Raw genomic sequence first — 23,324 nt, forward strand, 5'->3', positions numbered from 1 at the left:
TTATGATATAAGAATTGTCATTTTGAGATTTTTCTTCCAATCTATAATTTTGTAAATTTAGAGTTATAGATACATTGGGGCATGTGTGCATGGTCAATGCTTCCATTGTATCCAACTCTTTGGACCTTATGGATTGTATCCTGCCCAGCTCCTCTGTCCATGGAGTTCTTCTGGCAAGAATACTGGAATGGTTTGCCATGCCCTCCTCCAGGGGATCTTCCTGACTCAGGAATCAAACCTGGGTCTCCTGCACTGAAGGCAGATTCTTCACTGTCTGAGCCACCAGGGAAGTTGAAATACAGCCATAGTTCAGTTCAGTTCAGTCGCTCAGTCATGTCTGACTCTTTGTGACCCCATGATTTGCAGCACGCCAGGACTCCCTGTCCATCACCAACTCCCGGAGTTTACTCATACTCATGTCCATCGAGTCGGTGATACCATCCAGCCATCTCATCCTCTGTTGTCCCCTTCTCCTCCTGCCTTCAATCCCTCCCAGCATCAGGGTCTTTTCCAATGAGTCAACTCTTCTCATGAGGTGGCCAAAGTACTGGAGTTTCAGCTTCAGCATCAGTCCTTCCAATGAACACCCAGAACTGATCTCCTTTAGGATGGACTGGTTGGATCTCCTTGCAGTCCAAGGAACTCTCAAGAATCTTCTCCAACACCACAGTTCAAAGGCATCAATTTTTTGGTGCTCAGCTGTCCTCACAGTCCAACTCTCACATCCATACATGACCACTGGAAAAACCATAACCTTGACCAGACAGAGGTCTGTTTTTTAATATTGCTTTCTCTGCTTTTTAATATGCTTTCTAGGTTAGTCATAACTTTTCTTCCAAAGAGAAAGTGTCTTTAATTTCTTGGCTGCAATCACCATCTGCAGTGATTTTGGAGCCCCAAAAATAAAGTCTGACACTGTTTCCACTGTCTCCCCATCTATTTCCCATGAAGTGATGGGACCAGATGCCATGATCTTAGTTTTCTGAATGTTAAGCTTTAAGCCAACTTTTTCACTCTCCTCTTCCACTTTCATCAAGAGGCTTTTTAGTTCCTCTTCACTTTCTGCCATAAGGGTGGTGTCATCTGCATATCTGAGGTTATTGATATTTCTCCCGGCAATCTTGATTCCAGCTTGTGCTTCTTCCAGCCCAGCGTTTTTCATGACGTAGTCTGCATATAAATTAAATAAACAGGGTGACAATATACAGCCTTGACGTACTCCTTTTCCTGTTTGGAACCAGTCTGTTGTTCCATGTCCAGTTCTAACTGTTGCTTCCTGACCTGCATACAAGTTTCTCAAGAGGCAGGTCAGGTGGTCTGGTATTCCCATCTCTTTCAGAATTTTCCACAGTTTATTGTGACCCACATAGTTGAAGGCTTTGGCATAGTCAATAAAGTAGAAATCGATGTTTTTCTGGAACTCTCTTGCTTTTTCGATGATCCAGTGGATGTTGGCAATTTGATGTCTGGTTCCTCTGCCTTTTCTAAAACCAGCTTGAACATCTGGAAATTCACGGTTCACGTATTCCTGAAGCCTGGCTTGGAGAATTTTGAGCATTACTTTACTAGCTCATCATTGTGGGATGAGTGCAATTGTGTGGTAGTTTGAGCATTATTTGGGATTGCCTTTCTTTGGGATTGGAATGAAAACTGACCTTTTCCAGTCCTGTGGCCACTGTTGAGTTTTCCAAATTTGCTGGCATATTGAGTGCAGCACTTTCACAGCATCATCTTTCAGGATTTGAAATAGCTCAACTGGAATTCCATCACATCCACTAGCTTTGTTTATAGTGATGCTTTCTAAGGCCCACCTGACTTCACATTCCAGGATGTCTGGCTCTAGATGAGTGATCACACCATTGTGATTATCTGGGTTGTGAAAATCTTTTTCACACAGTTCTTCTGTGTATTCTTGCCACCTCTTCTTAATATCTTCTACTTCTGTTAAGTCCATACCTTTTCTGTACTTTATCAAACCCATCTTTGCATGAAATGTTTCCCTGATATCTCTTATTTTCTTGAAGAGATCTCTAGTCTTTCCCATTCTGTTGTTTCCCTCTATTTCTTTGCATTGATCACTGAGGAAGGCTTTCTTATCTCTCCTGGCTATTCTTTGGAACTCTGCATTCAAAATGGGAATATCTTTTCTTTTCTCCTTTGCTTTTTGCTTCCCTTCTTTTCACAGCTATTTGTAAGGGCTTCTCAGACAACCATTTTGCCTTTTTGCATTTCTTTTCCATGGGGATGGTCTTGAACCCTGTTTCCTCTACAGTGTCGTGGACCTCTGTCCATAGTTCATCAGGCTCTCTGTCTATCAGATTTAGTCCCTTAAATCTATTTCTCACTTCCACTGTATAGTCATAAGGGATTTGATTTAGGTCATACCTGAATGGTCTAGTGGTTTCCCCTACTTTCTTCATAATATCTCCTTAATTCAAACTCATCAGGAAAACATTGTTGTTTAAAATGCAAAATGATGTAACTACTTAGGAAAATGGTTTTACAGTTTCCTAAAAGGATAAGTATAAATATACTAAATGACCCAAGAATGTTGAGGTCACCTACGTGTTCACCCAAGTGAAATGAAAACATATGGTCTATTCAAAGACTTAGATGTGATTGTGTCTAGAAGCATTAGTCATAATAACCCAAAAATAGAAATGATACAAATGTCCATCAACTGCTAAACAGATAAATTCACCAATTATGATATATCATATTGAATGAGTGAAATTCTTCAGTCATGTCTGACTCTTTGCGACCCCATGGACTGTAGCCTATCAGGCTTCTCCGTCCATGGGATTTTCCAGGCAAGAGTACTGGAATGGGTTGCCATTTTCTTCTCCAGGGGATCTTCCCAACCAAGGGATCTAACCCCAGTCTCCCACATTGTAGACAGAGGCTTTACCATCTGAGCTATCAGGGAGGTCCTTTTATGGGCTTTTATATCCATATTATGGAATACTATTTGACAATGCAAAGGAATAAACTACACACACATCCTACAACATAGACGAACTTCAAAAACCTTATGCCAAATGAAAGAAGCCAGATACAAATGACCAAATATTGTATGATTTCATTTGTGTGAAATGTCTAGAATGACATTTCTGGATACAGAATAGAATCGCAAAGCACATTAGTGTTTTCCTCGGCTTGGAGGCAGGGATGGAGATTGACAGCAGATTGGCATGAGAAACATCTTTCTGATATTTCTTTCTTAGACATCTTGGAAATAGTCTGAAAATAGGATTGTGCTGATGATTCCACAACTCTATAAAATTTAATAAAACTCATTTAATTATACACTTTAAAGTGAATTTTCAGGCATATAGATGATACCTTGATAAAACTATTTAACAAAACCAGCAAGAGAGAGTCTAGGCATAAATGGGATCAATGGACATATGAGAAGTTTCTGCCCTTTAAGTTTTGTTGTTCAGTAGCTCAGTTGTGTCTGAGTCTTTGTGACCCTGTGGACGCAGCACACAGGATTCCCTGTCCTTCACCACCTCCTGGAGCTTGCTCAAACTCATGTCCACTAAGTCAGTGATACCATCCAACCATCTTGTCCTCTGTCATCCCCTTCTCCTGCCTTCTATCTTTCCCAGCGTCAGGGTCTTTTCCAATGAGTTGGTTCTTCATATCAGGTGGCCAAAGTGTTGGAGCTTCAACTTCAGCATCAGTCCTTCCAATGAGTATTCAGGGTTGATTTCCTTTAGGATGGACTGGCCTGAGATCCTTGCAGTCCAAGGGACTCTCAAGAGTCATCTTCAACTCCATAGTTCAAAAGCAACAATTCTTCAACACTCAGCCTTCTTTAATTTTACTCTGAACCTAAAAAAAAAAAAAAAAAAATTCTAGATGAAGAAAAAGAATAAAAGAAAAAGCATACAATAAAATGGAATATGGTGAACTTTTTTTTTTGAAGAAAATAAAACAAAGTCACTTGAGAAATTTAAAAAATGGAAAACTATCTAAAAAAATACAAAATTCAACAAGAAACTCGAGAATATCCTGACCCTAAGATACAGTCTAGGTTCCTATATGTTATTCACAGGATCTTCTTCACTCATGTCTCTTGCCTGTCTCTCTCCTAGTATCTCATTGTGGTTCTGCTGATAGTTCCTTTCACCTTCTAGGCTGTTTCTTGAGCCTAAGCCTTTGCTCATTTCTTCTATACATGAAGTGCCACTCCTCACTAACTCCCACCCCAGGCATACATTCACCTATCTGCAAAGAAACTTCCCTTGATTTCCATGCTATCCTTCCAACTCTCTAAACTCAGAAGGAAATGTTCTCTCTAATACTCATATAATACTTCTTAATTACTGAACAACATACATTTATATAGCTATTTATTTATGAGATTGTCTCCTTCTTATTTATGAGATTGTTTCCTTTCCTGCATGAGGAAGATCCCTTGAAGGAGGAAATGGCAACCCACTTCAGTACACCTGCCTGGAAAATCCCATGGACAGAGTAGCCTGGTGGGCTACAGTCAATGGGGTACCAAAGTGTCAAACACAACTCAGTGATGGAGAACGCACACACCCCTTCTTAGACTCTGAGTTTACCATTATTATTACTTTTGGTTTCTTTAGACTTAGTGCTTGACGCTAAGTAAATCCTCAAAATATTTGTGGAATAATGAATTAATATATCTATAGAGACTAGGGATTCAGAGTCAGTATTTACGGGGCACTGTCATCCAAACTGACATGAACTATTTTTTCATCCTTATTTTGGCAGCTGAATTCCAGGGGTGATGACACAGCGACATCTACATGAAATCACAGGTTAAAATATTTCATTTATGAACTCACATCAGTTCATCTTTTCCAAAATGTGAAATGGCAGTCTTTTGACCAAATCTATTACTTGCACATAGGATGGATCAAGTCTATGCATGTTGTGACTGGTGTCTCGCAATGATGATAGATCACACTGCCTAACATGCTGTCATTTCCTGACATGATTTACAATCCACAGTAGAGACCACAAGGGAAGATGGACGGCCACTTGGGGACCACCTGTTATAGGTGAGGAATGCAGTATCATTTTCAGCTGTTATCAAATCACCTCATCAAGGAGGATTTGGAAGCTAGTCAATAGGCAGTGGGTAAACAAATATGCCAGGCAAAGTAAACACCACCAAATGATGGATTTCAGACATGGGAGTTCAAACAAAGCTAGGAGCTTCACACTGCTCCATTTTGTATTACTAGAACTATGTAGGGGACTGTGTCATTATGAAATCCTGCTGTAAGTTGAAATGAAGCCACAAAGATGAACAGTATTTTCCAGGGCAATAAGATCAAGCCAATACCATTCTACACAGTATGTGATTCATTTGTTTCAAGGCTGTAAGGATTATGATTGAAAACAAAATGCATAGCAAATGTTCTAATACAAACTGTGAACATAAACATGTTATTTATTCACAACCATACAGTATTATAATAAAATATTTTAAAAATTGTAGCAGGAACAATGCGCAACATTATGATTTTTTTGGTGTGGATTCTCACAGTGTTGTGTAGAATCCCACGCAACCCAGTAGGGCTATCTATTTCAGATTTGTGGAGAGAACAGTAATGTCTTCCTAAAAGTTCATTGAATGTCCCCAAAATGCAGAGTCTGGCTACACAAGGAACTGGAGCTTTTATTGGTGATAGCTTGGAAGTTTAATTGTTCTTGCTCTGGTTTTAATTTTAAAATTTATTAAAGAGTACAGATAATACTTAAAGATGGCAGAGTAAAAACCTTTCTGTTCTGTTCTTTGAAATCAACTTAAAACCAAAACACAGAACCAAGAAGCAAAACTGAAGCTCTGGAAGGCTGCCAACTGTTGTGAAATTTATATCTAAGTGAAGTGAGGAATGCAACAGTAAGTGTACACCTCCGTGTTTGTAGGAAGTATGCAGAATCCAAAGGTAAACTGCACTTTCTAAAAGTTCAAATCAGCACAAACCTCTGAAACAAAGACTCAGTTGCTTTGTGAGATGTTTGTCCATCACTAACTTTATTGGTTACAATAGAATGACAGGGAAGGCAGAACCAAATAAAGTGATTACATATCAGCTGCACAAAAAAAATAAAAGAAGGGAAAACATGGCTGACAGAAAATCTTTTATCTAATTATTTAGTATACAAAAATAATATAAAATCACCACTCAAAAGCTGGTAGCATATTTTTTTGAGAGATATGGAAATTTATGCTAGCCCAGCGAGTAAACAAAACTCTAGGACAATCGATAGTTGGGAAACATGTCAAGACAAAGGTTCAAGCTACTTAAATATCTAACTCACTCCACTGGTGTCCTTTTTAACATGATCTCCTTGTGCATAGGTAGCTTGAGGAAAAAACAGCAAGTACAAAAAGAAAGCAAACAAGTGATGCACACAAGATTCTGGAAAAAAAATAGAAAAAAGGTAAAAACACATAAAAAATGTTTTGTCATAAAACACATGACAATCATGAAAGTCTTTTCCCTGAGAATTAAAAGATAATCTAAAATACATAGTCTTCTGAAATGTATACAGTCAAGATAACTACCAGAAAAATTTAATGATGGAAAATATGCTTTCCAAATGGTAACAATAAAACATGAACACACAAGAAATGCAGACATATAGCAAAACAAATAAATAGCACTAAGCTATAAAAATCATATCCTTAAATAAAATGTGAGAGCTAATTGTTATATCAGTTAATGTAAATGGGATAAAATTTCTCATTAAAAATAAAAGACTCAATTAGAATAAAAAAAGCACAGGTGTTATATATGATAAAAACAAAAATATTAAAACCCCAAATTAAGCTTTGTTTGAAATTTTACATTAAATAGCATAGCATCAAAATTCAAAATGCCCAAATTTTTGCAAATATAAGCAGTAAGCAAAAATACAGTAATAAGAGGAGGCTTTAATTAACCTCTCTCAGCCCTTAATAGATATATTAAACAAAGTTATGTTTAGAGGAAATCAGTAACCTAGTTCAAATAATTATTCTTAATATGCAGTAAAATTTATCCCTGCAATTAGAACAGAGCCCTTTTTCAATTGCCATTGAGCATAAATGTTTCATTCTGCAAAAAAAACCTTAATAAATTCCAATTAGAAGTTATATATACACCACATTCTTAAATCATAATAAAATAGTATCAGAAACCAATAGCAAATACAGTGTAGAAAACAAACCCTAAACTACATGAAATTAAAATACATATTAAAACAACATTTGGGTAAAGCATCAAAAAGTCACATTATAGAAAAAGTAAGAATATTCATTGTAAATCTCTGTAACTCTATCAGATCTTATAAAACTGGTGTAGTTTCAGTGCTGAAGTGTATTGTAGTAAATGCCTTTTTTAAAATATATAAATGAATTAAAATTTTAGTTTAATGAGGTAAAATCCAATAAAAGCACTAAATAATCAGAAAGTATGTATGAAGATATATAGGGTAAGACAATAAATTGGAACTATAGCAAACTAGCATTTACTAATGAAATATTGTAAACTGATACATAAAATGAAGAGTTGTTTTTTGGTATGAGAAACTTAATAACAAAAATACAATTATCCATTAGATAAGTTAACTATGAATAAAAGGCATAAAGATAAAGATACCCAAAATACAAACTGAAAATGGCTATCTCATCACAGAAAAAGAACCATAAAATAATATGTTTCTAAACTCTATTTAAATAATTTATAAAACTTGAATGAAATAAATGATCTTTTGGGAAAGTAAAAATTACCAAAACTGATACCAGAGGATTTATAAATTCTAAAAAATCTTATTACTCTGGAAAAGACCACAAAACCATAAGGTTTCATAGGGAAATTCTATGAGAATATTCATCAAGGAGAAGGAAAACTATTCTATTAGAGGGGAGAGAGAGCAAACAAAAGCGTGAGAGCAAGGAAAAACACCTTGATGCTAAGACCTAGGAGAGTAGACAAACACAAAATCTAACTAATAGTGCACATGAACAATGCCTTAAGAATTCTAAAACTTCATTGTCAAATAGAATCCAAAAGCACTTTAGAAGAATCAAATATATGACCAAAAAATGGCTTTCCTTAGGAATACAAGATAGTTCAAAAATGGGAGTTCTAATGAGATGGATGAAACTGGAGCCCATTATACAGAGTGAAGTAAGCCAGAAAGATAAAGATCATTACAGCATACTAACACATATATATGGAATTTAGAAAGATGGTAATGATAACCCTATATGCAAAACAGAAAAAGAGACACAGAAGTACAGAACAGACTTTTGGACTCTGTGGGAGAAGGTGAGTGTGGGATGTTTCGAAAGAATAGCATGTATATTATCTATAGGGAAACAGATCACCAGCCCAGGTGGGATGCATGAGACAAGTGCTCGGGCCTGGTGCGCTGGGAGGACCCAGAGGGATCGGGTGGAGAGGGAGGTGGGAGGGGGGATCGGGATGGGGAATACGTGTAACTCCATGGCTGATTCATGTCAATGTATGACAAAACCCACTGCAATGTTGTGAAGTAATTAGCCTCCAACTAATAAAAATAAATTAAAAAAAAAAGAAAAAAAAAGGAGATATTTACATGTAATATACAGTAAAGGAGGAAAAAACCCTGACTATTTCTAAAGACTATGAAGCATAATAAAATTCATTTCCTATTAAAATTTATTTTAAAATTATAATAAAATACTGGTTGACAATGAAAATATCCTTTACACACATAAATACACACAAAAACACAAGCCAGCATCACCCTTATTGATTAAACACTAGAAAAATTCCCACTAAAATTCAAGATAAATACAAAATTCAGAATCATGAAAGACCAGGTTAATAAAGTATTCAAATATCAAGCAATCATATCCTTATGCAGCAAAGATTTCTGACAAAATTCAACACCCATTCATGATTAAAATTCTCAAGCTAAAGACAGAGGTAAACTACTTTGACTTGAGAAAGATTGTCTATAAACATCTTGAAACTAGCATTATATTAATTATTTAATAGTTGAAGATATAATGCTTTCCCTCTAAGACTAAAGGACTATCCATTCCCATATCACCACTCTTGTACAAAAAAAATTATAGAACAGGAAGTTCTAGCCAACAAAAATAAGGCAAGGAAAATAAATAAAAGACACATAGATAAGAAAGGAAAAAATAAAACTACTCTTAATTGAAAGATTGTCTATGTGGAAAACCATGAGGAATCTACAAAATTAAAAAAGAATTCTAGAACTAATGTGAGTTCAGTAAGGTCTCAGTATACAAGGCCAACACACAACAATCAATTTCATTTATTGTATTAACAATAATTATGTGAAAAGAAAAAAAATACAGTAATGTTTGTAATCAAACTAATGACAATGAAATCCTTAAATAAAACTTCAGAAAATATGTATAGGATCTATGTCTTGAAAAATAGAGAATGCTGATGAAAGAAATCAGAGAAGACCTAAATAAATATACTGTGTCCGGGAAGGGAAGACCCAACAATGATAGATGTCATTTCTTTCCAAATTGATGTACAATTTCAACATAATTACTATAAAAATTTTAACAAAGATTTCATAATGTAGACAAGATCATTCTAAAAAATATGTAGAAATGCAAAAGAACTGAATATCCAAAATCACTTTGAGAAAGAAGAATACCGTTTGATAAGGAACATCATTGGAAGACTCAATCTTATTATAAGTACATGTCAAAATGGTATTGTATTGGCAGGGGGACAACTACATAGATCAGTGGAACAAAATGGATGATTCAGAATAGATAGACATGAATAGATTTAACTTATATTTGACAGAGATGCAAAAGCAATTCAACTGAAAGAGGATAACTTGAGTTCAGGATAACCTCAACCTGAACCTCACCCTTTATACAAAAGGTAACTTAAAATGGATAAAGATTTAAGTGTATAATATAAAACTAATTAAAAAAAAAACCTCTAGAAAAAAATTATAGGAGAAAATCTTCAGAATCTCTGGCTTGGTAAAGATTCTTAGACTTGACACCAAAAATTTGATTTATGAAAGGAAAAGTAGGTAAATAATATCATTCAAATTAAAAATAATTTCCTCTGTCAAAGACCCTATGAAGAGTATTACCAAATAAGCAATATAGTGGGAAGAAATATTTAACAATCCCATTGTTAAATAGTATCTAGAGCAAAGGACTAGAAAGAACTCTCAAACTATATACAACAGTAAATAAATAAAACAAAAACAATTAGAAAATGCCCAAAAGATATGAAGAGAATTTCACTGAAGAGGATATAGACACATGAAAAGATGTTCAAAATCATTAACCACTAGGGAGATGCAAATTAAAACCATAATGAGATATCACTATAAGCATTAAAATTCAAAAATAAAAAGGCAACCAAAAATACCATATGACTCAGCTCTGTTGAGCATTGTGTTTATTGCAGAGAGTTGTAGACATATGCTCATGCAAAATTCTGGACACAATTGCTCGTATCAACTTTATCTGTAATAGACCCAAACTAAAAACAACTCAAATGTCTTTCAGTGGGTGATCATCCCCATACCGTAGAATATTACTCAGCAATACAAAACAAAGGACTGTTGATATCTACTTGGAAGGATCTCAAGGGAATTATGCTGTGTGGAAAAAATCCATTCTTATAAGATTGTATACTATATGGTTTCATTTAAAAATGTTTTTGAAATGACAAAATTTTGGAGACGGAGAACAGACTCGCAATACTCAGGTGTTAGGGAGAGGTGGAGAGAGGGAGGCGGCTGTGGATATAAAAGGGTAACAGGTTATTACAAGATAATGGGTACAGTTCCTTGTTCATACAGCATATCTTCTTGCTTGTCTATGTTATACATAGCACTTTGTTTCTGCTAATCTCATACTCCTAATTTTTCTGTCTCCCCTTCTCTCTCCTCTTTGGTAACCACAAGTTTATTTTCATGTCTGTGAGTCTGTTTCTGTAGATCCTGAAACTAACACAATAACGTAAATAATTCATGTAAAAGTGAAAAGCTCTCAGTCATGTCTGACTTTTTGAGACCTGATGGACTATAGAGTCCATGGATTTCTCTAGGCCAGAATACTGGAGTAGGTAGCCTATCCCTTCTCCAGTGGATCTAAAAAACAATTTTTTAAATGATAAAACTGATAAAAGACGTTTATGATAAAACTCTTCTGTAGTGATGGTCACATAAATCTACACATGTGATACAATGATCCAATTGCATAGAACCAAACGATTGCCAGGAGAAATATCAGTAACCTCAGATATGCAGATGACACCTCCCTTATGGCAGAAAGTGAAGAAAACTAAAGAATCTCTTAATGAAAGTGAAAGAGGAGAGTGAAAAAGTTGGTTTAAAAATCAACATTCAGAAAACTAAGAGCATGGCATCTGGTCCCATCACTTCATGGCAAATAGGTGGGGAAACAATGAAAACAGAGAGAGACTTAATTTTTTGGATTCCAAAATCAATGCAGATGGTGGCTGCAGCCCACGAAATTAAAAGACCCTTGTTCCTTGAAAGAAAAGCTATATCTAACAGACAGCATATTAAAAAGCAGAGACATTACTTTGCCAACAAAAGCTCATCTAGTTAAAGGTATGGTTTTTTCAGCAGTCATGTATGGTTGTGAGAGTTGGACTATAAAGAAAGCTGAGTGCCGAAGAATTGATGATTTTGATCTGTGGTGTTGGAGAAGACTCAAGGGTCCCTTGGACTGCAGGGAGATCCAACCAGTCCATCCTAAAGGAAAACAGTCCTAAATATTCTTTGGAAGGACTGATGCTGAAGCTGAAACTCCAGTACTTTGGCCACCTGATGCAAAGAGCTGACTCATTAGAAAAGACCCTGATGCTGGGAAAGATTGAAGGTGGGAGGCAAAGGGGACAACGGAGGATGAGATGGTTTGGAGGGCATCACCGACTCAATGGAAGTGAGTTTGAGCAAGCTCAGGAGTTGTTGCTGGACAGGGAAGCCAGGTGTGCTGCGGTCCATGGGGCTGCAAATAGTTGGATACAACTGACAGACTGAACTGAAATACATATTCAGGTGAATGTAAAAATGGTGAAATCTGAATAAGGTTGATGAAGTTTATCTGTGTCAGCTTCCTAGCTGTGATACTGTACTATAGCTATGAAAAATATTACCAGTGAGTGAAACTGAATGATATATATATACAAACTGTTACATTTTATATAAATGTATATGATCCCACAATAAACTCAAAGTAGAAAATTACCATGGCTGAAAAAATGAAATTAAAAAAAACAAGCTAAAGAAAAAAGATGACAGGACATATGGCAATGGCTCATCATTTATAACATACTCATGTTTTAAAAGGTAGAGAATCAGGCCAAGATTATGGACTCATAGAAAGGGAAACATAAAATCCTTTTAAAAATGAGAAAGTATGTTCATATTTTTTATAAGACCAGCACAATTCAAACTACAATGAAATATATTTTTGGAGAGATCAAAATGGTGTGATAATAAATGGTATTGGCAGGAGGTATGAGGACAAAAGCGTTTTTCTGCACTGTAGGTCAGAATACAAATGGATGTAATTACTTTGAAGGCTGCTTGGCAATAGCTATCAAAATTAAAAATCCACTTGCCACTTAACAGAAATTTCAATTCCATAAATTTGTATAACAGGTATACTAATTCATGTATAAAACACATTATAAGTATTGTATGTAATAAGGAAAGACTGGAGACTGCATAAATGTCCATTAACGGTCAGTGATTCAATGAATTATTGCAGAACAATGCAATAAAATATGCTGTTAAGAAAAATGAAGTAGGTTTGTTTATTCTAATAAGGAGTAATCTCCAAATTACCGTCTTAAAAGAAAATCACTAGGTCATGAATAGTGTAATAACATGTACTCAATTGTGTAAAATTAAATGCACATACAAATGGTATGTATATACATAAACATATATACAACTTGGCATAAAAACACACAAATACTTTCACATACACCTGTTTCTGGAAAGTTCACAAGAGAATAGTGGCTACCTTTAGGAAGGCAGCAGGTTTCTTTTTGAAAAGCTTTATCCATTCTCTCTTAATACCACTGTCCAGGTTGAAATAGTTGATGCATGTCTGTCTTCATTATTCATGTTTCCCATCAGAGCCTAATATGTGCTTAGTACATCGTAGTGTGTAGTCAAAGCTGTGATTTTTCCAGTAGTCATGTACGGATGTGAGAGTTGGACCATAACTAAGGCTGAGCACTGAAGAAATGATGCTTTTGAATTGTGATGCTGGAGAAGACTCTTGAGAGCTCCTTGGATAGCAAGGTGATCAAACCAGTCCATCCTAAAGGAAACCAGTCCTGAATATTCATTGGAAGGACTGATGCTGAAGCTGAAGCTCCAATAGTTTGGCCATCTGAAGCGAGGAGCTGACTCATTGGAAAAGGCCCTAATGCGAGGAAAGATTGAGGGCATGAGGAGAAAGGGATGACAGAGGATGAGATGGTCGGATGGCGCAGTTAACACACAATGAACATGAATTTGAGTAAACTCTGGGAGATAGTGAAGGACAGGGAAGCCTGGAATGATGTAGTTAATGGGGTTGCAAAAAGTTTGACACAACTTATTGACTGAACAACAACAACACTGTAGTGACTCGGTAAATATTCATTAAGTTGAACAGTATTTTTGCTATTCACCCTCAAGAAATAACTTTTAACAATGCAACCATTAATTGTTTTTATTTTTAGAAAACACTGTATTATTCACAAACATTGTTAATCCATGATCTTATTTGCTCCTCAAATTTTTTCAAGTTACAAAGGTATTTGTAAGTTTTGCTTATGTGCATGTTTAAATTATATCCTACAATTCAGTGATGGGTTACTCTACAACAATTGCAACCTTTTATACACTCTATATTTACATTTCGTTGCTTTTTCCTGTTTGCTTTATAGTTCTTTCTTCTATATGCCTTTCACCCTTCTGAGCAGTTTTTCTCTTTACTTTTAGGCATTAATGACTTACTATTCTCTTATTGCCACTTCTATGATTTATTGTTCTTTTTCTTTCTGCTCTATTTTAATTTACAAAAATATTCTTTTTTTTTAGCAACTGTACTTTAGCTAGTTATCATTGTGTCCTTCAGGTGTTCATTTGAAATGTGTTTAGAAAATATGTGTCGCAGTTTCTCCTGCCTACTCCCACCCCCACCCAGTTTCTTTAAAGCAACAATTCCTTTTCCAGCCCAAGAATTATTGGCTTAGGCCAGCAGTTTGTCATAAAATATTCTACATGACACCCATGCTTTGTCCTAGCTCTTCTATTTCCTGCAGACTCTTAAAGATCTTTTCTAATATCCTTATTCTCAAATCCATCAATTTCCATGTTATAAGGAGAAAAGGCCTTTGCAATTACTCTATGTAATACTTTCCTGACTACTTTTTAAGGATCTCATCCTGTATTCCTCTTTCTGCTTCATTTAATATATTCTTATGAAAAGTTAGCCTTTTCTGTTTAACTCTATTTATTAGTATTATTTACACTTCTATTTTCATTTTCTGAGACTTTTCCCTTTCTCCTAAATTCTCTAAAAGTGGGGATACTACACTCCTCAAAAATACAATCACACTGTGCTCATTTCAAGAGTGATTCATTTTTTTTTTTCAGTTTTTGATCTGTTTATGGTGAGTTACCTACTTTGTACTTTTATCAATTTAATTTATTAATTTCAAAATAGTTTCCTAAGAAACAAACACATAAATGAAATCCACAACAAATCCCAGAAGCTCTTTGACAATTTGCAGTTTCTCTTTACACCTTATCTAGACCTGTCTTTCTTTTTTATCTCTCTGACTCAGTACTCCAGACACCCTGACCACTCTTGGAGGTTTCTAGAAGTTACTCTGTCTTTCTAGTCTCATTTGTTCTTTGGGTTTTCAAAAGTTTGCTTACACTTTTCTCATCATTTGTTTTCTATTTCTTTAGTAATCATGACTGTTGATGAGATCTCTAACACTTCTGTTTTAGTTGTGATCTGAGGTCTGGCTGCTATATTGGCCATGATGCTACACAGCAAACCACCTTAAAATGCAATGGTTTTTAAAACAAGCCTTTATTGTTTTAAAGACATGTTTCCACTCTGTCATGTGCCTGTAGGTCAGTAGAACATTTCTGCATTAAGCTGAGTGTTAGGCCAACTTTTGGCATTGATTTTGGGTTTGCTCCACATCTCATTTCTTTGAACCCATAGTTGCTGGTCAAGCCTTTCACATAGTGAGGCCTGAAAGGCCCATGCAAACAAATGTAAAGCCCCTCCTCTCACTTTTCAATCACAGATATACCCCCTTTCCTCTGCCCCACTGCACAGGACGGAGTGTGGAACTGAGAACAAGTATGCAATCCACCAAAGTTTCGTATGGTCCTCTCCTTTGGATACCTTCTGTCTAGGCACCCCTTCTTCGTTAAATAGAAAAAACCCTTATGTTACCCTTGAAGTTGTGGCATTCTACTCACAGTTTGCTGTTTGGCTCCTCATGGTTTAGTTAACTAGATACTTTTATTAATTTAAAGACACAAAAAGTCTCTAGTGTACAGCAATCATCAGTTCTTGCTGAGTGGAAATGCTGGAGACTTCACTCACTGGCTATGGACTGAGCTCTTTAATTTGTTCATCTGGTAACCCCAGGTTCTGTTCTTCAGGAGGAACTCCCTTGTTTCTTTTCTTTGCTGGTCCCTGACTTTGCCCTGTGGGAGAGTCTTCTTTTTCTATCATCCTGTGGCCCCATCTGAAGTGGACATTCAGGGGCATATATTTTCTAAGGCTGACACGTATAGAGCAAACCACTTCTTGTTAGTATGGGTTTAGAATCCAGTGGATTATTTGTGGATAGTAAATTGCCCTCAAAATTGTGGTATGCTTTCAGCACAGTGGCTTTTTGATTATTTTAAATGTGAGTACACAGAGTCAAAGTTCTTGGATAAATGGAATTTTTAAGCTCAAAACCTCTGGTCTTTTATTTATAGAGCTTTGTGCTTTGCCCATCCAAATAATTCTCAGCCTGCTACTGTCTGCTGCATTGAAAACATCTGAAATAATGCAATATCTTTGCCAGCAGGTTCACAACTTTTGTATGGTGGGGCACCAGTCATGTTTATTGCTAAGACTGGGATTTGCGGACACTTCTTTTAACTGTTTCAATTTGGGGTATAAGCACTTGGCCTTTTCTACCCTTTTTAAATTTCCAGACTCTCAGTCAGCTGAGATTGTAGGTTGTAGGCAAAGAGTATTTCCCTCAACAAAGATGCCTGTCTAATTGAACTCTTAAATCTGGCTAACTAGTTCCACCTTGAATTTATCATTCTTTCAGGATTTTGCTGACAACCCATGCCAACATTCTGCATATATTTTACCATTTCTCCTAATATCACATGTATCAATGTATGGCAGGTGATAGTAATGGTGATGGTTTTGAGATTTTCAGTTTTCATTAGTTGAGTCATTATTTTGCACTTACCTGGTTCTTCTTCCAATCCAGTTTCTGTTTGTTGAAGCACCTCACTTCTGGGTTTTAAATCAGTTGGAATCAATGTAATCAGAAAAAAAAAAAAAATAGTGGAAGTGATAGTCACTTAGCCAACAGAGAAGTTAATTTCTCTCTCTTGTGAAAGATAAGTTTGAAGATAAACCAACTGAAGTTACGCTGGTACCACCAGAATGTTATCAGGGTCCAACCTGTCTTCTTCCTGTTACTTTGATTTTAGCATGAAGCTTCCTTCTTTGAGGTAACGTTATAGTTTAAAATGACTGTTGTCACTTTAGACGTCACTTCTCTGGTAACAGGAAAAGCTGGAGAGAGGTCAAACTATCTCCATCTTGAACAAATTAACTCAATTTAAGTAACCTTCTCAGAGACCTCTGTAAAATCGTAAGCTCATATCTCACTGGCAGGGCATAAACATATAATCTCACCTTGCTACAAGAGATGATGGGAAATGTAGTATCTTATTTGTTCATTGAATACAACTGGGATCTGACTGTTAAGAAAGAAGATGATCATAGGTATGAGAGTTTTGCAATTAACAATCTCTACCAGAGAATTTTACATGAGACTTCCATTTTCCTTTTAAAAATATTTTCTGTTAAGCTTCTATATCTTGAAAGAACAGAAAACATTCTCCACTTTTTATCATCCTTGTATCATAATTTATCCCTATTAGAGAAGCAGTTAACTTATCCTCCATATGCCTTTGCCACATTCCCAACCTTTGTAAAAATTAATTTTGGTCACTGCTCTAGTCTTACTTAAAAAGACAGTATTTTTCTTTATATAGCACAACAATAATCTTTTTCGTGGATCTTGTCAACATGACTGGTTCACTTCCTTTCCTTTAAAGGACATTCCAGACTACTACTTTATTTTTCTAAATTTTTTTAATTGGAAATGATTTTAGAGATCATTTAATTTAACCCTCTCACTTTGTGGATGATGATGTTGAGGCCTGGAAAAGGTACATTAAGCCACTTAAGTCACAAAGCAAGGGATAAACAGTCTTTATTCTTATATTTTTGACTTTATTTGCAATCAAATTTGTTCACATATTACTTTGGGGGTCTTTTTCTCTTTCAAATCCCCTTCTATCTTTTTCAGTTAGTCAGTCAAAATCTCCTTCCAGCCATTCTTCTTATATGCAGGAGATATGTCGTGACTCCAAATAATTTTTCCTTCTTAAATTTCTCTCATGGGTTGGGATGGAACATAGTATACTCATAAATCTGATATTTCCTCTCACTGAGGAAATCATGTATACCATCATATATCTTCCACTTCAAATCTCATATATCTTTGAATATTTACATTTGTGTGGTTGGCAAGTCTTCTTCCTTTAGGAGGTTCCCCCCCCCCCTTTTGACCAGTGTAAAGAGCACTAAACCAACCTCTTATCTATGCAAAAGTAATTTCCCCTCTTAGTCCTTCTTCTGAAATTAATTGCATTTTCCCACTCTCTCATTCATTCTATTTGTTGATAAAGTTAACATTTGCAGAGTCTATGACACACACGGTACCGAGAAATCTATGACCTAAAGTCGGAGTATGACCTAAAGTTGGAGTATGCAATACAAGCAATATGAAACATGCGTTTAGCTGGATTCTAAGCGGCTTCCTTTCAGCCCTACAGTCTCTTTCCCTACCGTGATTTCCTCCTACCGCTTCTTTTTATCACAAGAACACAGTAAGTAGTAAGCAGCCACACATGCTTTTTGTGTTGTGCTTAAGCTCAAACTCTGCTATGATACAATCCCTTTCTGCTTTCTTCTTTTACTTCAGCATCTAATTTATAGCAGATGACTTGAAGCAGTTGTTTCACAGGGAGATAGGAAGTTTGGTTTCCCTACACATCACAGGGTGAATTAGGACTAATCACATGTATACTTATAGGTTGTTTTTGGTAATGTTGCTACTGCAATTTTGATTATTTATGTTAAATTCACTTGACCTTGATCACACATACTTTCATTTTTGCATATATCTCTTGAAGGATATACTTGATCTTGAGCCTCTCCAGCTATTTTCACTTTCCCAATTCTTTCTTCTTCCCTAGCCCCACTCCATATCCCCCTTTCCCCACATAGCAGCATCGGATATATTTGAACTGCTCTATTGGTTTCCACAATAGACATCATCATGAATCCCCCCATCCCCATGTGCTCAGTTGTGTCCAACTCTGCAGTCCCATGGACTGTAGCCCACCAAGCTACCCCGCCCATGGAATTTTGGGGCAAGAATTCTGGAGTGGGTTGCCATTTTCTACTCCAAGAGATCTTCCCAACCCAGAGATCAAACCCACATTACTTACATCTCCTGCATTGGCAGTCAGATTCTTTACCACTAGCATCACCTGAATGGAGCCCAATATGATGACCAGGACTTAGTAAATGGGAATTGCTCTTATCTTGATTGAGTGATAGTCACATACTTCTGCATGCTGGATATGACCGGCATGGAATGAGCTAGCCAAAGTGTAAGATATTGATATGGTGGGCTAAAAACTATCCAACAAATTCTTATTGAAGCAAAGCAAATAAGTTTAAAGTCTCCCTAATTGGCTTAGACAAAATGAATGATTACTCTTTTAAACTTCACACCATTCACAGAACACTGTTCCTCTTTTAATACAGAAGAAGACAAAAGAAGAACAGAAGAAGAGGTGAGGAGTTTGCAATAAGACACACTTGAGTAAAAGTTCTGACTCTATCAGCAACCATTATATGAAATTGGCAGGTTATATGAGCCTTTTGGAGCTCAGTTTCTTTTGGGTGTGAATTGGGAAATATAATACCTACCAACTGAAGTAACCATACTCAACTTGCCTGGTACACAGTAAAATGCTCAAAAGTTAGGTCTATTTTTTAGTTGCACTTATTGGATACTAAACCATTAGCATTTATTGAATAAGTTTTTATATAAAATATGTATATATATATATTTTTCTTTCCCAATTCATTCATAAAAATCTTACTAATTATTTTTCAGTTATATTTTTAAGAGTTCCTATGGAAACATGTTCTTTCCCACTTTTCACACACACACACACACACACACACACACACACACACACACACACACACACAGACATCAAGGAAAGAGAACAAAAACTGCATTTTGGACAAGAAAATAGCTTTTAGCTTGGATGAAACCTATTGCAAGGCGTACCTGCTTCCCTGAAAGTCTGATATAAAATATACTGCTCCCTGGTAGTGAAAAATTGATTTTATTTTATTTTGAATAAGCTTTAAGGAACAAAACCCATATTTTTCAGAATTTTCTCATTTTACCTATATAAAATGGTAACTGATTTAGGTAAAAGCTCTTCAGAAACTGGTCTTTTAAGCTTAGCTCTAATAAACTAAATGTCAATGTGATAAAAAAAAAAAAAAAAAAAGAAACTTACTAAAGAAAAAAAAGTCTACTTCTTGCCAGTTCTGAAAAATGTGTTTTGTTTCAGCTCCGAGAGGCTATATTGTATACTCTTGGGATCCACTCACTTACTTGTGTTAGTATGAATTTCCAGGGAGAGTTTGAGTGGAACAGCCACAGTGTTTCTGTTAGTGCAAGTGTTTGTGTGCTCACTCAGTCATGTCTAACTCTCCATGGACTCTAGCCCACCATGGAATTTTCCCAGCAAGAATATTGGATGGGTTGCCATTACCTCCTTCAGGGAATTTTCCCAACCCAGGAATTGAACCCACTCCAGCGTCTCCTTCATTGCAGGTGGATTCTTTACCACTCTCAGTAGATGGTGGCAAGGAGGCAATAGCATTTGTGTTAATTTTAGCTTTTTATTATGTTAATTTTAACTCTTTATGAGGCAAAATTTTACAAACAATGATGCAATATCTTTTAATCAAAGGTCAAAATTTGACTCTACATGTACAGTGTAATAAAGATATGTCTGGAGAAAATACCTGCTTTACTGTATGACTACTCCAGATACTTCTCAAGCCCTCTGTTGTTGAACAGAGCTCCTGGCTGCCTCTCAGTGACTCAATATTTTGCTATTACTGGTCTCACTGTCATAACACCCACATTCACATTTTTACTTTCTGGAACATTTTCTGTGCTCTTATTTGACCATTAACCTTGTCTGGTTATTTCCTCTTCCTGGAACTTTCTGCATCCTCTTTTGCAAGAGATACTTGGTCAAAGTCTCAGATTAAATGCCAGAGAAAGCTACCAGGTCTCTACACCCCCACCAGGTTATGTGCCTAAAGATGTAGACTTAAAAAAATATTCATGAAACCTAAAAGTTGAGAGTTATGTTTTATTTGGCAGGAAATTTTAGGACTTCAAATCTGGGAGGCAGTATCTCAAGTAAACTTGAGAGAAATGCTTCGGGTTATATAGATGTTTTGCAACAAAGGATAAGTAGTCTGAACACTGAAAGATTATTGTAAATTAAAGAAAACCAGATATCTCGAGTAAAGGAATTTAGCTCTTTGCTCTTTCTGGGAATATGCAAGAATTTGGGCTCACTGAATTCCTGTGATATGCATCTCAGCTACCTGGGGCCAATATACAGATTTTCACATCCTGAGGTTCCTCAAGGCTCTCCACTGGGGACTGGCTGCAGGGAGTGGTTGTAGTTTGATGGCTTCTAGATGGCAGGTATTCTTTTCCTTCCAGATCCTTTTCCTCAGGGCTCTCCAGCTAGCCTTTGAGGGCTGCATCCTTTATTTCCTGGTGGTAGGAAATATTCCATGTCCACATGGAATGTCCACAGCTCAGTCATTTTATAACCAAAGCCTGCTTTATCATTTTGGAGGCGGGCATGGCAACCCACTCCAGTATTCTTGCCTGGAGAATCCCATGCACAGAGGAGCCTGGCGGGCTACAGGCCTTGGGATAGCAGAGTCTGACGCTCCTGAAGTGACTTAGCACAGCACACATGCTTTATCATTAGCAGGTCCTTGTGTAAAATGAAAATACAGAGCCCCAGAAGCATTAGGGAAAATCAATCTCCCTTTCTCATGAGCTGCCACATCCACACAAGGTGGACAGGTGGCCTGCAAACAACTGCACTCTCTGCTCTCGGATGTGTCTTGATGGAAGGTGGATGTGCAGCATCTTGAGACCAGAATCTCCGCAGAGGGCAGTAGTGATTTGGGACATCAGAGAAAAGAAGGCTGGGAACTAAGAAACTTCCTAGGGAGGTGTGAGAAGCAGTGAGGCATCAAACTGCAGATGAACTGGTTCAAGCCCTATTATCCCCTTGAACTTAATTTACAAAACATCAAATCCAAGATAAAAGTATTAAACATTTCAGAACAGACACTTCAGAGCTTTAAACTTTGGGAGCTTGACCATCTGAGCAAATGACCCTGTGTCACTGCACTGGCCACGTTCCTATGAAGCTGGCTCTGTTTATAATTTATCCTACTTTATTTTTATTCCCATTGAATTGAATTCCCCCTCTCCCCACCCCCTCCCACCCCTTAAGCTGCATCAGAACAGGAACCATATCTACAATAAACACTTGCGAATATTTGTAGAGTGATGAATGGATTGTGAAGCCCTCCGATATTTAGTTCTTGCTCCTAATCTAGGTAAGAGGTATTAGAGCCCTGTACTTTCTCTTTCCTCTTTGTTTATGCCAGCTGCCTTTAACTTCTGCTTCCCCACTCAGAATGTCAGTGTTCTAGTTCAGGTGCTCATGGCTTTTTTGGGATACAATTGGAAAACACTTATAATGGGTTTACTACCAACTAGTGTGGGCTTCCTCAGTGACTCAGCAGTAAAAGAATCTGCCTGCAATGCAGGAGACACAGGAGTCACGGGTTGATCTTCCTTTGGGTAGGGAAGATTGCTTGAAGAAGGAAATGGCAACCAACCCCAACTTCTTGCCTGGAAAATCCCATGGACAGAGAGTCTAGTGAGCTATAGTCCGTGGGGTGGCAAAGAGTTGAACACCACTTAGGGACTAACACACACACACACGCACACACACCCCTTCAGCGTCATTTTCTAAACTATAGATATGTTCACTCAACTTTTCTGTTTAGAAAATTTGGTGGCCGCTATAGTCCGGTGCCTGAAATCCTGACCTCATGTGATGTCCCAAATCTTCCATAATATATCCCAATGTATTTTGTTGGATTTTTCTAACTTTTTTGCTTTGTATGGAAAATACTTGTTCTCCCAATTCCAGACTTGAAAACTGATGACCTGTTGCCTCTCAGGTGAAATCTCTTTGAATCCTACATCAGGTTGGAAGTGTCTCCCTCTCCTCTGTATTTCAAGAGTCCTTCCTTATACAAGAACATTGACAGAATAAGTGGTCAAGTTGAACTATAACCATTTTACTCTGGAAATCTAATTTCTGTTGTTAAGGATCAACTCTTTGAATGCTGCTTAACAGTGTCAAATTCAATTAATATTCTCAGTTCATTTCAGTTACTCAGTCGTGTCTGACTCTTTGTGACCCCATGGGCTGCAGCATGCCAGGCTTTCTTGTCAATCACCAGCTCCTGAAGCTTACCCAAACTCATGCCCATTGAATCAATGATGCCATCCAACCATCTCAACCTCTATCATCCCCTTTTCCTCCTGCCTTCAATCTTTTCAGCATCAAGGTCTTTTCCAATGAGTCAGTTCTTCACATCAGGTGGCCAAAGGATTGGAGTTTCAGCTTTAGCATCAGCCCTTCCAATCAATATTCAGGACTAATTTCCTTTAGGATGGACTGGTTGGATCTCCTTGCAGTCACACCACAGTTCAAAAGCATCAATTCTTCAGTGCTCAGCTTTCTCTAAAGTCCAACTCTCA

Source organism: Muntiacus reevesi, chromosome 1 (assembly GCF_963930625.1).
Source record: "Muntiacus reevesi chromosome 1, mMunRee1.1, whole genome shotgun sequence".
Classification (NCBI taxonomy): domain Eukaryota; kingdom Metazoa; phylum Chordata; class Mammalia; order Artiodactyla; family Cervidae; genus Muntiacus; species Muntiacus reevesi.